Here is a 14,176-nt window from a genome sequence, read left to right as displayed (position 1 = left end):
CTCTTTTTTTGTTTATAGCGCTAAAAATAAAAATCGCACAGGTGATCAAATACCACCAAAAGAAAGCTCTATTTGTGGGAAAAAAAGGACGTAATTTCATTTGCGCACAGCGTCGCACGACCGTGTGATTTTCCGTTAAAGTAACGTAGTGCCGAATCGCAAAATAGGGCCTGTTTAGGAAGGGGGTAAAATCTTCCTGGGCTGAAGTGGTTAAAAAACCTTCTGCCTTAGACCCACTTGAACAGCTTCCCGCCTGCCCACCGTCAAATGAGGGAGGAGCCGTGCGACTATTGTTCTGGGACGCTGTAATATGACAGCGGCACCAGAACAGCCTCTCTGGTGCGCAGTGTGGCGATTGTGGCCGCGCCGTGTTGCTAGGACACAGCGCGACCCCAATCTTGGTAAAGAGCCAATGACTTGGCTCTTTACCCATGTGATCGGCTGTGTCCAATCACAGCCGGTCACATGTAAATCAGGAAGTGCCATTTATCGGCTCTCCTCGCCTCACACTGTCAGGAGTGTGTGGTAAGGAGAGCCGATCAGCGGCTCCTCCTCAAAGGGGAACCTAGAAAAGGTAATCAAAGCACTGTTCATCAGTGCCCTGATTACAAAAAAGCTCAAAAACAGTGCCCAACATCAGTGCCCACCATCAGTGCCCACCATCAGTGCCCACAGTGCACACCATCAGTGCCCAAAATGTTGCCAGTCAGTGCCTGCTCATCTGTGCTGCCCATCAGTGTTTCCTGTCAGTGCCGCCTATCAGTGCCACCTCTCAGTGCCCTTTCAGTGCCGCCTATCAGTGCTCATCAGTGCTGCCTATCAGTGCTCATCAGTGCGGCATATTAGTACCTTCTCATCAGTACCACCTCATCAGTGCTCATAAGTGCCACCTCATCAGTGCCCATCAGTGAAGCCTATCAGTGCACATCAGTGAAGGAGAAAAATTACTTATTTTCAAAAATACCGCCATCTGACCCTTAACAGAAGGATTACGTCACCGCCTGCAGTACACTGTGGCCAAAAGCAGACTCCTCCTGGGTCCCAACATCCACTCTATAGAGAGGAGTGAACATATGCACCAACGACCAGGTCGCGGCCTTGCAAATCTGAGCCATAGAGGCTTGATGGGGATGTGCCCAAGAGGCACCTACTCCTCTGGTAGAATGTGCCTTTACAGGAAAAGGTGGAACCTTTCCTACTAAACCATACGCCTGGGTAATAACCTGGCAAATCCAACAGGAAATCTTAGATTTAGATGCTGCCAACCCCTTCCTAGGGCCTTCTGGCAGCACAAACAAGCTCTCGGTATTACAAATCTGAGCTGTTTCCTGTAAATAAAATTTAAGTGCACGCATTACATCAAGGGAATGCAATAACCTCCTCTGAGTGCGGATCTGGAAAAAAAGAAGGTAGTATAATGTCCTGATTCAAATGAAAGGCGCACACTACCTTGGGCAAAAAATCTGGGTGAGGACGTAAAATCACCCTATCTTGATAAAATATCAAGAATGGCTCTTTACAAGAAAGAGCTGCTAGTTCGGATACTCTTCGAGCCAAAGTTATCGCAATCAAAAAGACCAGTTTCTTGGTCAAAAGAACCAGTGGAACCTGCCCCAGAGGTTCAAAAGGCTGTTTTTGCAAAACTGCCAACACCAAATTTAAGTCCCAAGGACACAACGGCTGCTTCACTGGAGGAAGCAAACGCAATATTCCATGGACGAAGGTTTGAACCAACAAATGGTAAGCGATTGGCTCCTGGAAAAAAAAACAATAAAGCTGAAATCTGCCCTTCAATTGTGCTCAGGCTAATTTCATATCTACCCCTGCTTACAGGAAGGATAGAATTCTCCCGATGATATATGTGCGGGGATGCCATTTCCTGGCTTCACACCAGGCAATGTAGGAGTTCCAGACCCTGTAATAAATATTTCTAGAGACTGGCTTCCTGGCGCTTATCAGTGTATGAACTGCTGGGCCAGACACACCCTGCTCTTCCAAGATTAAGGCTTCAATAGGGTGAGTGGAATATCGGACCTTAAGAGAGCAAGTCCGGACGCAGTGGAAGGACCCAGGGCCTCGTCACTGCCAACCTCTGGATTTGTGCATACCAAATCCTCCTCGGTCAAGCCGGAGCTACCAGAATTACTGGTTTTCCCTCCAGCTGGATCCTTCGCAACAGATGTGATAGCAGCTGTACCGGAGGAAAGGCATTGATCAGGGAATACTCCTCCCAAGGAGCCACCAAAGCATCCACTCCTACTGTGAGTGGATCCCTGGTCCTGGACACAAATCTCTCCAATTTGTTGTTGAACCTGGATGCCAACAGATCTACAGTATGTCTGGGACCCCCCAGCGTAGGCAGATCAACTGAAAAATCTCGGGATGTAAGGACCATTCCCTGGAAACATCTGTTGATGGCTCAAGTAATCTGCCTGCCAGTTCTCTATTCCTGGAATGAACACTGCTGTCAGGCATGGCATAAACTTCTCTGCCAAGGACAGGATGATATCCACCTCTTTCTGGGCTGATAGACTCCTTGTGCCTCCTTGATGGTTGACATAAGCCACGGCCATGGCATTGTCGGATTGCACCCTGACAGGGTGAACCCGAAGTCTGGGCATCCAGAACTTCAGCGCCCGACTGACTGCAGGAATTTCCGAAATGTTGATGGGGAGATGACTCTCTACCCAAGACCATTTCCCCTGGACAGAGGCTTCCTCTAGAACTGCTCCGCAGCCAGAGAGACTGGCATCCATAGTCACCACCTTCCAGGTCACTGCAAGAAAGGATTTCCCCTTCTCCAGATTTCTGGTCAACAACCACCAATTCAGACTTTGTCATACTCTTGGTAGTAGAGATATGAGCCGGTCCAATGACTCAATCTTTCCGTTCCATGCAGACAGAATGTTGTTCGGCAAGGGTCTGGCATGGAATTGAGCATAGGGAATTGCCTCGAATGTGGACACCATCTTCCCCGGTAACATCATGCAAAGACTGGGGCGTGGCTAGCGGGACATGTAAGCGGACAAGCTTTCGGCGGCTCTGAGCTCCCCTTGCTATAATCCTGCTCCATCCTTGGGATTCTACGCTCCTTTTTCGGTTCTTTCGGCTGAGGGAGTTTGGTACAGTACTCTGGGAGCCTCCGGTTGCTATTTCGGTGGATGGGCAAGAGGAAAAATCAGCCTCCGGCCAGGATGAGCGTTACCACCCGGTCCTGCCAAGATGGCCGCCGCTCCACCGTGCCTCTGCCTTCCCCGGCCTCCACTCCGGATCTGTTTGGGGAGGCATCCGGAGCCTCTCCACCGCCTTCACCGGGTGCCTCCGCTCCTCCGGAGCTTCTCTCCCAGACGTCCCCCAGCGTGGATGGGATGGAGGACGATCCGGTGCAGGAACCCACCCTGAAGGACGTTCTGCAGGCCCTTAAGGTAAATCACTCCGACCTAATGGGGAAGGTAGCAAAGCTTAAGTTGGACATTACCATCATGCGCCAAGACATGTGTAAAGTCCGGGACCGGGTTACTGAGACTGAATGCTGCATTAGTGACTTGGAGGACACTGTACACCCCCTGGTCCCTGATTTGAGACAGTGCGGGAAGAGGCTTAAAAGTGTGGAAGACAAGATGGACGACTTGGAGAACCGTCTACGCCGTAATAATGTGCGGCTGGTGGGGCTGCCAGAGCGGGTTGAGGGGACTGACCCTGTGTCCTTCCTGGAAAGCTGGTTCCAGGAGGAGTTTGGCCATAATTCCCTGTCCTCATGCTTCGTTATCGAGCGGGCTCACAGGGTTCCGGGTAGGCCTCTCCCTGTGGGCAGCCCCCCCCCCCCCGCACAGTGATCATTCGTTTCCTGAACTATAGGGACAGAGACTCTATCCTTCATTCTGCCAGACTTAAAGGGTGCCTGAAGATTAACAATGCGGTGGTCTCTCTTTACCCGGACTACTCTCCTGTGGTCCGCACTCTGCGGGCTCAGTATCAACAAGCCAAGCAGATGCTCCGGGAAAGGGCTATGCTATACTCCATGTTGTTTCCTGCTACCCTCCGAGTCACCTATCAAGATAAAGCACATTTCTTTCAGTCTCCTGCTGCTGTTGTTTCCTGGTTGGAGTCCCTGCCTCACCAAGACCGCGCGTCTGGACACCGTGCCCCTGATACCTGATCTCTGATCTATCTTCTCGGCTGCAGTTTTGGTTCAGTTTCATGATGGCCGTCTCCCGTCCAGGACCACTTGGACTCTTTCTTTTTTTTTTTGGGAGTGTTAGGGTGCCTTACAGCCCTGCTAGTGAGGGGAGCTCCCCCTCCTTGAGCTAGGGGCTGCCTTGTTTTGATTCCCCCTTGTTCTCAATCATTTTTCCCCTTGACTTGTTGGATATTGGACGCTACAGTTGAGTACTTTCCTTTTTGTTGCATGCTGGGGACACTGCCCAGGTTGGTCTTAGCCGACTGACCCTGGCTGGCCACGTTCTCTCCCCTCCAGTACAAGTTTTGGGATAAAGCCCGCGCCTAGTTTGGTCTTTTTTATTCCTTTCTTTTGGGCGTCCGGGCAGGGGATTCCGATGGGTTATTTTGTTTCCCCCCCCCTCCTTTTTCTCCCTGGTTGTTTGTGTACTGGGGGGCTGGGGCTATTTTTCTTTTTGTGAGCCCTGTCCCCCCATTGTCTCATGTCTTTCTTGTCTGGTCGGGTGTGTGTCTGTGTGTGTGATGTGTATGTGTGTGACTGGCTTTCTGTTGCCTTCCTCTGCCTCCGGGGTCATGCTGCTGTATCAGGGGATATTGTGTGTTGGGTTTCACAGCCCTTCCTTGATTTTTTGATGTTTTATCTATGTCACGGGTCACGTGTGTCTCCTGGAACGTGAGGGGTCTAAATTTGAAATTTAAGAGGGCCATGTTATTTGATTTTCTGAAGAGCCACAAACCGCATGTCCTGTGTTTGCAGGAGACGCACCTGACTGGCTCTCGCATCCGTGCGCTACACAAACATTGGGTCTCTAGTTCCTATCACTCCACTTACTCTAATTACGCTAGGGGGTCTCCATATTGATCCGTAAGGGGTTGCCCTTTGTGTGTTCCAGGGTGCTCACGGACCCGTTTGGCCGCTACATATTTTTACATTGCCACATTCATGCGGTACAGTTCCTCCTGGTGGTGGTATACGTGTCTCCTCCTGTTACGGCTGCCTTTTTCTCAGACCTGAGTGTGGGGTTGGCTGAGTTTCCCTGTGTTCCTACTCTCCTGTTGGGGGACTTTAACTCGGTTCTGGACCCAGTCCTGGACCGCTTGAGGCCCCTCCAGCATGAGTCTAGGCTGTTCAGTCAGTGGTGTGCCTTGTATAATTATGTTGATGTCTGGCGCCTGCGCCACACGGTGGCGAGGGTTTATTCTTGCCAATCTAGAAATACAATGCTCTTTCCAGGCTTGATTATGCCCTGACTTCACCCGACATGGCGCCTTTGGTCCACTCTGTGGACTATGTTGCTCAGACGCTTTCGGACCATTCTATGCTTACGGTTGACTTGATGTTGGGCCACAGGGTAGCTTTTCGGACGTGGAGGCTCAGCCCTTTATGGGTCTCTGCGCCTGAACTGCGGGACTTGGTCCTCCAGGATATGAATACCTACTGGGAATTTAATGCTCACTCCTCTACCGCGGGGTCTCGCTGGGATGCCTTTAAGGCTTCTACTCGGGGGGGGCCTACATCTCGCGCATCGCGGCCCATCGCTGTTCCAGCCGGGCTGCTTTGCGTGAGCTAGAGGACTCCTTGGCCGCTGCGCGTGCTCGTTACGCTGCTGACCCTACTCCGGTGCTTCGAGATGCCCTGGTTGGGGCTCATACAGCCCTTAAGCTACACTTGATTGACATGACCCGTAAACAGCAACTATATCTCGCCGCTAGACTGCATGAACATAGTGGGAAGAATGGTAAACTTTTAGCATTTCTCTCCAGGGCAGATTACGTGGACTGATCGATTGCCCGGATTAGGATGACTGATGGCTCGGTGTTGGCGGACCCACTGCGTATTAATGAGACGTTCCGCTCCTTTTACTCTGATTTGTATTCGGAGCAGGGGACGGTTGACGAGGCCGAGCTTGTTGGGTTTTTGGACTCGTTGGTCTTTCCGGTGTTGTCCGAGGCCCACAGGCTGATGCTGGACGCCCCTCTGACAGCTAAGGAGATTGAGACTGCCATAGGCTCCCTGCCATCTAATAAGACCCCTGGGCTTGATGGCTTGCCCGCGGAATGGTACCAAGAGTACCCCGGGGACCTAGCCAGTAGACTACGGGACCTCTATGCGGCGGCCCTGGATGAGGGTGAACTCCCGGCATCTATGCGGGAGGCTCTCATAGTGGTCCTGCCCAAACCGGACAAGGACGGCTTACTGTGTGACTCATATCGACCTATTTCGCTGCTTAACAGTGATGTGAAGATTCTTGCAAAACTTTTAGCTACCCGCCTCGCCAAGGCTATAACTACCCTTATCCATCCTGATCAGAATGGGTTCATGCCTGGGAAGAGCGTGTATGATAATATCTGCCGGCTCCATCTGCATCAATATACTGCAACTAAGGAGGCGAGGAGTGGCCTGGTGTTGTCCCTTGATATTAGGAAGGCCTTTGATACTGTGAGATGGGACTTCCTTTGGCAGGTCATGTCGAAGATGGGGTTCGGCCTCCCGTTTATCAAATGGGTGCGTCTGCTCTATTCGCGGCCGTTAGCCAGAATCTGTACGAATAAGGATGTATCTGCGACCTTTTCCCTCCACCGTGGTACTAGGCAGGGCTGCCCTCTGTCGCCGTTACTGTTTGCCCTTGCCATTGAGCCCCTGGCTCTGGCGGTGCGACAGACGGTGACAGTGGGTGGTATCATTTGTGGTGGCCTGGAGGAGAAAATTTCGCTGTACGCGGATGATGCCCTTATATATCTGGATGGCTCTGAGTCCTCTTTTGAGGCCTTGATGGGAGTGGTGGAGGAGTTTGGCGGGGTGTCTGGCCTTAGAGTGGGATGGGATAAATCGGTGGCTTTTCCGCTTGGCCCGCCCGCGGATTATAGTTTTTTGAAGCGTTTTGGCGTTCCCCTCTCTCCTACATTTAAGTACTTGGGGATACAGGTAAATACGGATCTCCAGGCTTATAGCTCTTTGAATGTACAGCCTATTATCGTGCACATGGAGGTTCGGCTGCGTACCTGGTCTTCGCTGCCACTGAATCTCATTGGCAGGATTAACATTTTTAAGATGATTTACTTACCAAAATTCCTTTATGTTTTTCGGGCTTCCCCGGTTTTTCTACCTAGGCGGTTGTTCAACAAAATTGATTCTGCCCTTACTTCCTTTTTTTGGCAGGGCTCCCGCCCTCGCATAGCTAGGTCCTCTCTCCGGGCCTCCAAATTTCAGGGGGGCCTGGCGTGTCCAGACCTTTATAAGTACTTCATTGCGTCCCAGCTTACGTACTTGTATGATGGCCTTGGCGAATCTCCTGGTAACTCCTCCACCATTCTCGTATTGGCCATGCATGGCTCGCAAGCACAGGCTACAGATGCTCTACACAGATCTGTCCCTAGACGCTGCTCTCGTACCTCTCCTATGGAGGTGGGATGGTTGGCCTGGCATGCTGGTAACAAGATGCTAGTGGAGACGCCTGCCGTGTCTCCCAATGCCCCGTTGTGGGATAATCTCAACTTCCCCGAGCTCTATGGTCATCCGGATTCGGGCTGGTGGTCTGGACTTGGGGTGACTCATGTCTTTCGGTCGACTCATTTTGTCTCCTTTGATGACCTGAAGGCCCACCATGGTGTGAGCAACCATTTTTTCTTTAAATACTTGTTATTACGCCACGCCGCCCGTGCGCAGTTTGCTGGGCTGACCCTGGAGCTCGGGGAATCCCCGGTGGAGCTGCTATTGTCTATTCAAGGGGTAAATAAAATGGTCACTACGTTTTATATGAGGCTGCAGGCGGCGGGTGCTGACCCGTTTAAAACGGCCATGGGCCGGTGGGTCGCACTCATGCCTGACCTGACAGAGGAGACATGGGAGGAGGCCACGGAGGTTTGCTTCCAGGATCTTATTAGCTCAAACCATAGGTTAATACAGTTTAAATTCATCCATCATCTGCATTATACACCTCAGAAGTTGGTCCGTATGGGGGTAGCCCCGGGAGCCGCTTGCCCTAGGTGTGGCTGTCTCGCAGCGGACTTGCTTCACATGTTCTGGTCCTGTCCCCATGTTAGCGGTTACTGGACATCTATTTTTGCCTTTTTTACTGATAAGCTACATCTATCGGTCCCTCTTGCTCCTGAGGTAGGCCTGCTGGGTGTGTTGAATGACATTATACACCGTGTACGCCCTAGGATCCTGCTCCGCATCCTATTGTTCTATGCCAGGAAACGTATTTTATTACATTGGAAGAGAGCTGAACCGCCTACCATGCAGGAGTTCTATGCTTTGGTGCGCAGTGATGTACCGCTTTATAAGCTAATTTATAAGAGTAGAGGGGGTCCTAAAAAGTTCACTAATGTCTGTCAACCTTGGCTTGATGTGGAAGACTCGTATTGGGCAGATGCCCCTCTGCCCTCCAGCTTATCCGTTGACTGAATCTGAGTGGCCCCGGATGTTATGCGGCTTATTTTTACTGAATAAGATGTATGTTATATACCCCCCCCCCCCTTTGGGGGGTGGGTACCTGGAGGTAGGGGAAGATGTGTGCATGAGTATGTGTTGGTGTGTATGGTGTAGTCTTTTGTTGTGTGTTTAAGTTCCTTGTTGGTGTGTCTTTTTCTGCCCCCCCCCCCCACCTATGTTTAACCTAGAGGGTGTTTCTACTGTGGTGACCGGTTGGGTGCGTAGCCTCGCAGTTGCTTGGTTCTCCTGGTCTTCTGTGGTACGCATCCCCTTTTTCCCCCTTCCCCCCCCTTGATTTGGGCCGCTACGGCCCCTCTCTATTCCCCCCCCCCCTTCATTGTTAGGTTAAGATGTCTTCTGATACCATGGTGTACTTTACATGCTTGCCTTACAATTGTTTTATGGGCAATGTCTGCCCTTGTGTTTCTTTGTTACTGTTTTGCAAAAACTTAAATAAACACCTTTTAAAAAAAAAAAAAAAAACATCATGCAAAGACGCATAGACGTGTTTTTCTGTCTTACTAGAGACCGAACCTGATCCTTAGGTCTGAGACCCTTCTTGCTGGCAAGAATATCTTTGCCTGCACCGTGTCGACAAGAAGCCCCAGGTATTCCAGATGCTGGACTGGCTGTAATGCTGACTTTGCTAAGTTCAGTATCCAACCCAGACGTTTCAAAAAATGTACAGTCTGAATGATATTTTGGCTTACAGTTGACGCCGATTGTTATATTAGTAATAGATCATCCAGATATCATATAATTGATATTCCTCTGGACCTTAGAACAGCCAATACTGGAGCTAGGATCTTTGTGAACACTCTTGGTGCTGTGGCCAACCCGAAGGGCAGGGCCACAAATTGAAAGTGATGGTTTCCAATCGCAAAACGCAGGAACCTTTGATGGGTCTGAAATATAGGCACATGAAGATATGCATCCTTGATGTCTATGGATGCTAGGAACCCCTCTCCCTGCAAGGAGGTTATGGCTGAACGAATTGATTTCATGCGGAAAGAACAAACGTTCAGAAACTGATTCAGCGCCTTGAGATCCAAAATAGGTCTCACGTCCCCGTTTGGTTTGGGGATTACGAATATGTTTGAGTAAAACCCCTTGGAACCTTGGTTATCACCCTCTGAGCCCTCAGCTGGTCCAATGCCTGAAAGTGAGAGCTTTATTTTAGGGGATCTGTTGGTATGCATGACCTCACAAACTGAGGATGCGGAACACCCAGAATTCCAGCTTGTATCCCTGTGAAATGGTGGAGACAACCCAGTTGTCTTGAATCATCTCCACCCATGCCCCTGAGAACCGCAGGAGCCTTTCCTTCACCCAGGTGAGTGGGGGCGCCCCTTCACTAAGAGGGCTTAGAGGAAGACTTGGCTGTTCTTTGGGCCCAGGGCTTTTTCTGACCTTGACCACGAGGGCTTAGGTCTGGATGCAGACGGTTGAGGCCATCGCCACTGCCTGGAACTGGAAGCACTGGTATTATGTGTGCTGGGTATCTTAAAGGAAGGATGCCTGCTCTTCCTCTTTACAGGTAGCAATGTACTCTTCCGCCCCTGAGATCTTTTGGATATACTTATCCAGATCATCACCAAAAAGGCGTTCTCCCTTAAAGAGGAAGCTAGCCAGTAATTTTTTACATGGTAATTCCGCAGGCCAGCTCTTTAACCACAGGATTCTGCGCATATGCACTGTCATCAGCGCAAATCATGGCATTTGCCATTATGGAGTCTGTATGGAGCCCGTAAGAGCATCTACTGTGAAACACAAAGTGCGAGGTAGATCTGACAGATCTTCCACAGACTCTCCTTGAGAAGGAACTGTCTTGGACACTCGCTTTATGTGGTCTTTCAAAGACTGACACACTCCTATGGCTGCTACTGCTGGTTGTACTGCAGAACTTACAACCACAAAGGAGGCTTTAATTAAAGATTACAACTTTTTATGCACTTCTTATCCACATCTTTAAAAACCTGGGCATTATCCACAGGACAGGTTCAATTCTTGTTAACCATCCATAGTGGGAATTTTCAATTTCTTAGAAAACTTATCCTCCATAGGATATAACAGTGAAAACCTTTTAGAAGGAACAAACATCCTATCTGGATGATCCCAGTCATTATACACTTCTTGTTCCAAGAGTGGATGCATAGGAAATGACCGAGGACTCTGAGGAGGGCGCAGTGAGCCAAGGGAGGAAAAAGAGTTTTCAGTTGACTCAAGGGGCGGGAGTTTAAACTAAGCCCAGACCATCTCAGCAAGAGACTGGATAAACAATCTCTGGGATTGAGAGTCTGATAGAGATTCATCCGACTCCCCAGAAGTGGAAGTTTCAGCTTGACCTTCTATAGGGTCATCGTCAGCTACATCTTCCACATCCTCTGCCCAATCCTGAACTAATTCAGGGGGTGGCTCAGGAGAGGGGGATCTAACCCGCTACTTTCCTCCATGTGGTGCTGCAATCATGTCAGCAATCCTACCCTCTAGGCTGGCTAATGCCGATGCCAAATCATCCTTGGTAACATAGGCTGTGGCAGAAGTACACGGAGTAGCTACTATGCCAGACAACCGTAATGGCTCAGATTGGCTATTTGCCTCTGGCTTATCAGGAGGAGTAGACACAGTGGAAGCACGACTAGGGCCTTCAGGGCCTGACGGTGGCATCACAGTGCCTTTTCCAATTTTTTCGGGCAGACATTGCTTTATAGCAAGACAAACTTGAGGTACTACCTTTAGTGTACTGAAGGTCTGTGTTAAGCTTATACAGCCTAATGCACACAACACTGATTTACCAAAGATACAGGACCTATTAGTGCCAGTAACATACACCCACAGTGACTCACGCAACCCAGCTCTGTGTCCCCTATCAGCCTGGCAGAGGCTAGTGTGTTGGAAACAGTTCCTTGCAGAACGTGCCCCCTTATGCATGTGCGGCGTGGTACACAGCAACCATGTGCATGCCAAACAATGTTAGACCACGCCCACCACGCGGCGAACGCCTATATTTTAAATGCGGATTTTCCCGCTTGCGCGAATGGGCAAACGCCATAGACATGCGGCACGCGATCCAGCAGAGGCGACCCTTATGCGCAAGAGCTAACACAGACACATAGGGAGAGAGCAGTTTAGGCTGAATCTTGTTTGCCACAGCTGAAGCTTTTCAGATAATCAGCACAGGGTAAGAAAACAGAGAAACAATATGCTTTAAACATACTTTGCATAATCTGCTACAATGTGAATACAAACAGTAATACACTTGGCACAAGTCTCTGTAATCTTAATAAAGGTAACCGTGCATTAAATATTTACAATTTTGCAATTTTTAACCTTTTAAGGTTTTTTGTTTGCTGTGTAAATATTTAAAATGGACTCACCAGACCTGCCGCAGGAAACTGCTGTAAGCAAGATTCCAATCTTCACTCCTCATGGGGAGCATGGTCTTAAAGACCTTTAATAAAAGAGTCCCCTATATAAGAGGGGCCATGGCCTTGGACCTGTAGAGCACCCTGCACAGAGCTCCTTTGGGGTTTGGTATTCCAAGGGACCGGATCCCAGGGTCCAGCTCTTAAAAAGGACAGAGTTACAGGCAAAACCTTGTATCTGCTTCCCGAGGCTCGGATACCATTTTTTTTAGTCCATTGACTGTTTTAGATGGATCCAATAGCTAACCACTTAGATTCAATGATCTTTGATTGGGGTATGATAGCATAATCTTCTTTCTTCTTCTTTGAAACATAACAAACATGTGGAGCACCTCTCCACAGCGACCTTCACCTCATAGACACTGGCAAAAAAACTTAGGTACTTCCTGTGTGGGAGGAGTTGTATAGGGGGTCATCAATTCTGATTTGTTTCCAGTGTCCTTCACCTATAGGTGGCCTATATAACCCATATGTTATGATTATGGCTCTGTGTCCCATGATGTATGAAAAGAAACTTTTTTTTTTCAAAATTTTCTGTCTTTTTTTCTTTTCTTTTTGTAACAAATAAAAACCCAGTGGTGATTAAATACCACCAAAAGAAAGCTCTATTTGTGTGAAAAAAATGATAAAAATTTCATATGGGACAGTGTAGCATGACCGTGCAATGCAGGGAAAGAAAATCCATCACATCCCTTAGTATAAACAGCACAGATAGCACACAAAAACAATAGTTAGGCACACATGTAACACTTTTATTGCACTAGGTGTTTAACCCCTTCCCAGCCAGTGTCATTAGTACAGTGATAGTGCACATGTTTAGCACTGATCACTGTATTAGTGTCTCTGGTTACCACAAAGTATGAAAATTGTCAGGTAGGGGTTTATTTACTGTAGCACCTAGTCTGCAGCTGGGTAAACAAATGGTCACAAGCGACGAAAATCCATAGAAAACAACTAAATCTAGTCAGAAAAGGTATTCACTATAGCACGCAGTGAATACATAGTGGAAAAATCAAATTCACTATAAGTCACACAAATCAGTGACCGTCTAAATCAGTAGTCATGGTAGAAGCAGTTGAATTGCACGTGGAAATATATTTTAGAGGTTAATCTCATAAATTAGATGGTTCTTAAACATGTGGTATATTGTTTAGAGATGATCTGCTTTTACAATTTTATGAAATATTGTTGTGAAAGCAGAAATATGCTTGAAAGTCTGAGAAGAGAGAAATTAGCCCCCCCCCCCCCCCCCCTGGTTTTTAAAACTCTGTACTGACACAACTGAGCATGCCCAGACTGAAATCTAGTCACAAGCCTACCCTCATTTCGTTTTAGTTCGGTGCTATAGAGAATTCTGAAATGTATGAATGCCAAACAAGCGTTCACGACCGTGAATTTGTGAGTGCCAGCAAACTATGTACTATATACATATTATATATATATATATATATATATATATATATATATATACACAGTCGGGTCCATAAATATTGGGACATCGACACAATTCTAATATTTTTGGCTCTGTACACCACCACAATGGATTTGAAATGAAACAAACAAGATGTGCTTTAACTGCAGACTTTCAGCTTTAATTTGAGGGTATTTACATCCAAATCAGGTGATAGGTGTAGGAATTACAACAGTTTGTATATGTAAAGGAAATATCTAGGAAATATCCCGTACACTAGAACTAATATATAAAATGTTTGAAGGTAAAATTATATACGTGGGTATACAGTATCTCACAAAACTGAGTACACCCCTCACATTTTTGTAAATATTTTATTATATCTTTTCATGTGACAACACTGAAGAAATGACACTTTGCTTCAATGTAAAGTAGTGAGTGTACAGCTTGTATAACAGTGTAAATTTGCTGTCCCCTCAAAATAAAACACAACCATTAATGTCTAAACCACTGGCAACAAAAGTGAGTACACCCCTAAGTAATAATGTCCACATTGGCCCAATTAGCCATTTTCCCACCCCAGTGTCATGTGACTCATTAGTGTTACAAGGTCTCAGGTGTGAATGGGGAGCAGGTGTGTTAAATTTGGTGTTATCGCTCTCACTCTCTCATACTGGCCACTGGAAGTTCAACATGGCACCTCATGGCAAAGAACTCTCTGAGGAT

This window comes from Pelophylax lessonae (genome assembly GCF_965119305.1).
Source record: "Pelophylax lessonae genome assembly, chromosome: 5".
NCBI classification, from domain to species: Eukaryota; Metazoa; Chordata; class Amphibia; order Anura; family Ranidae; genus Pelophylax; species Pelophylax lessonae.
The sequence above is the reverse complement of the archived record's forward strand: the minus strand, read 5'-3'. Positions refer to the sequence as shown.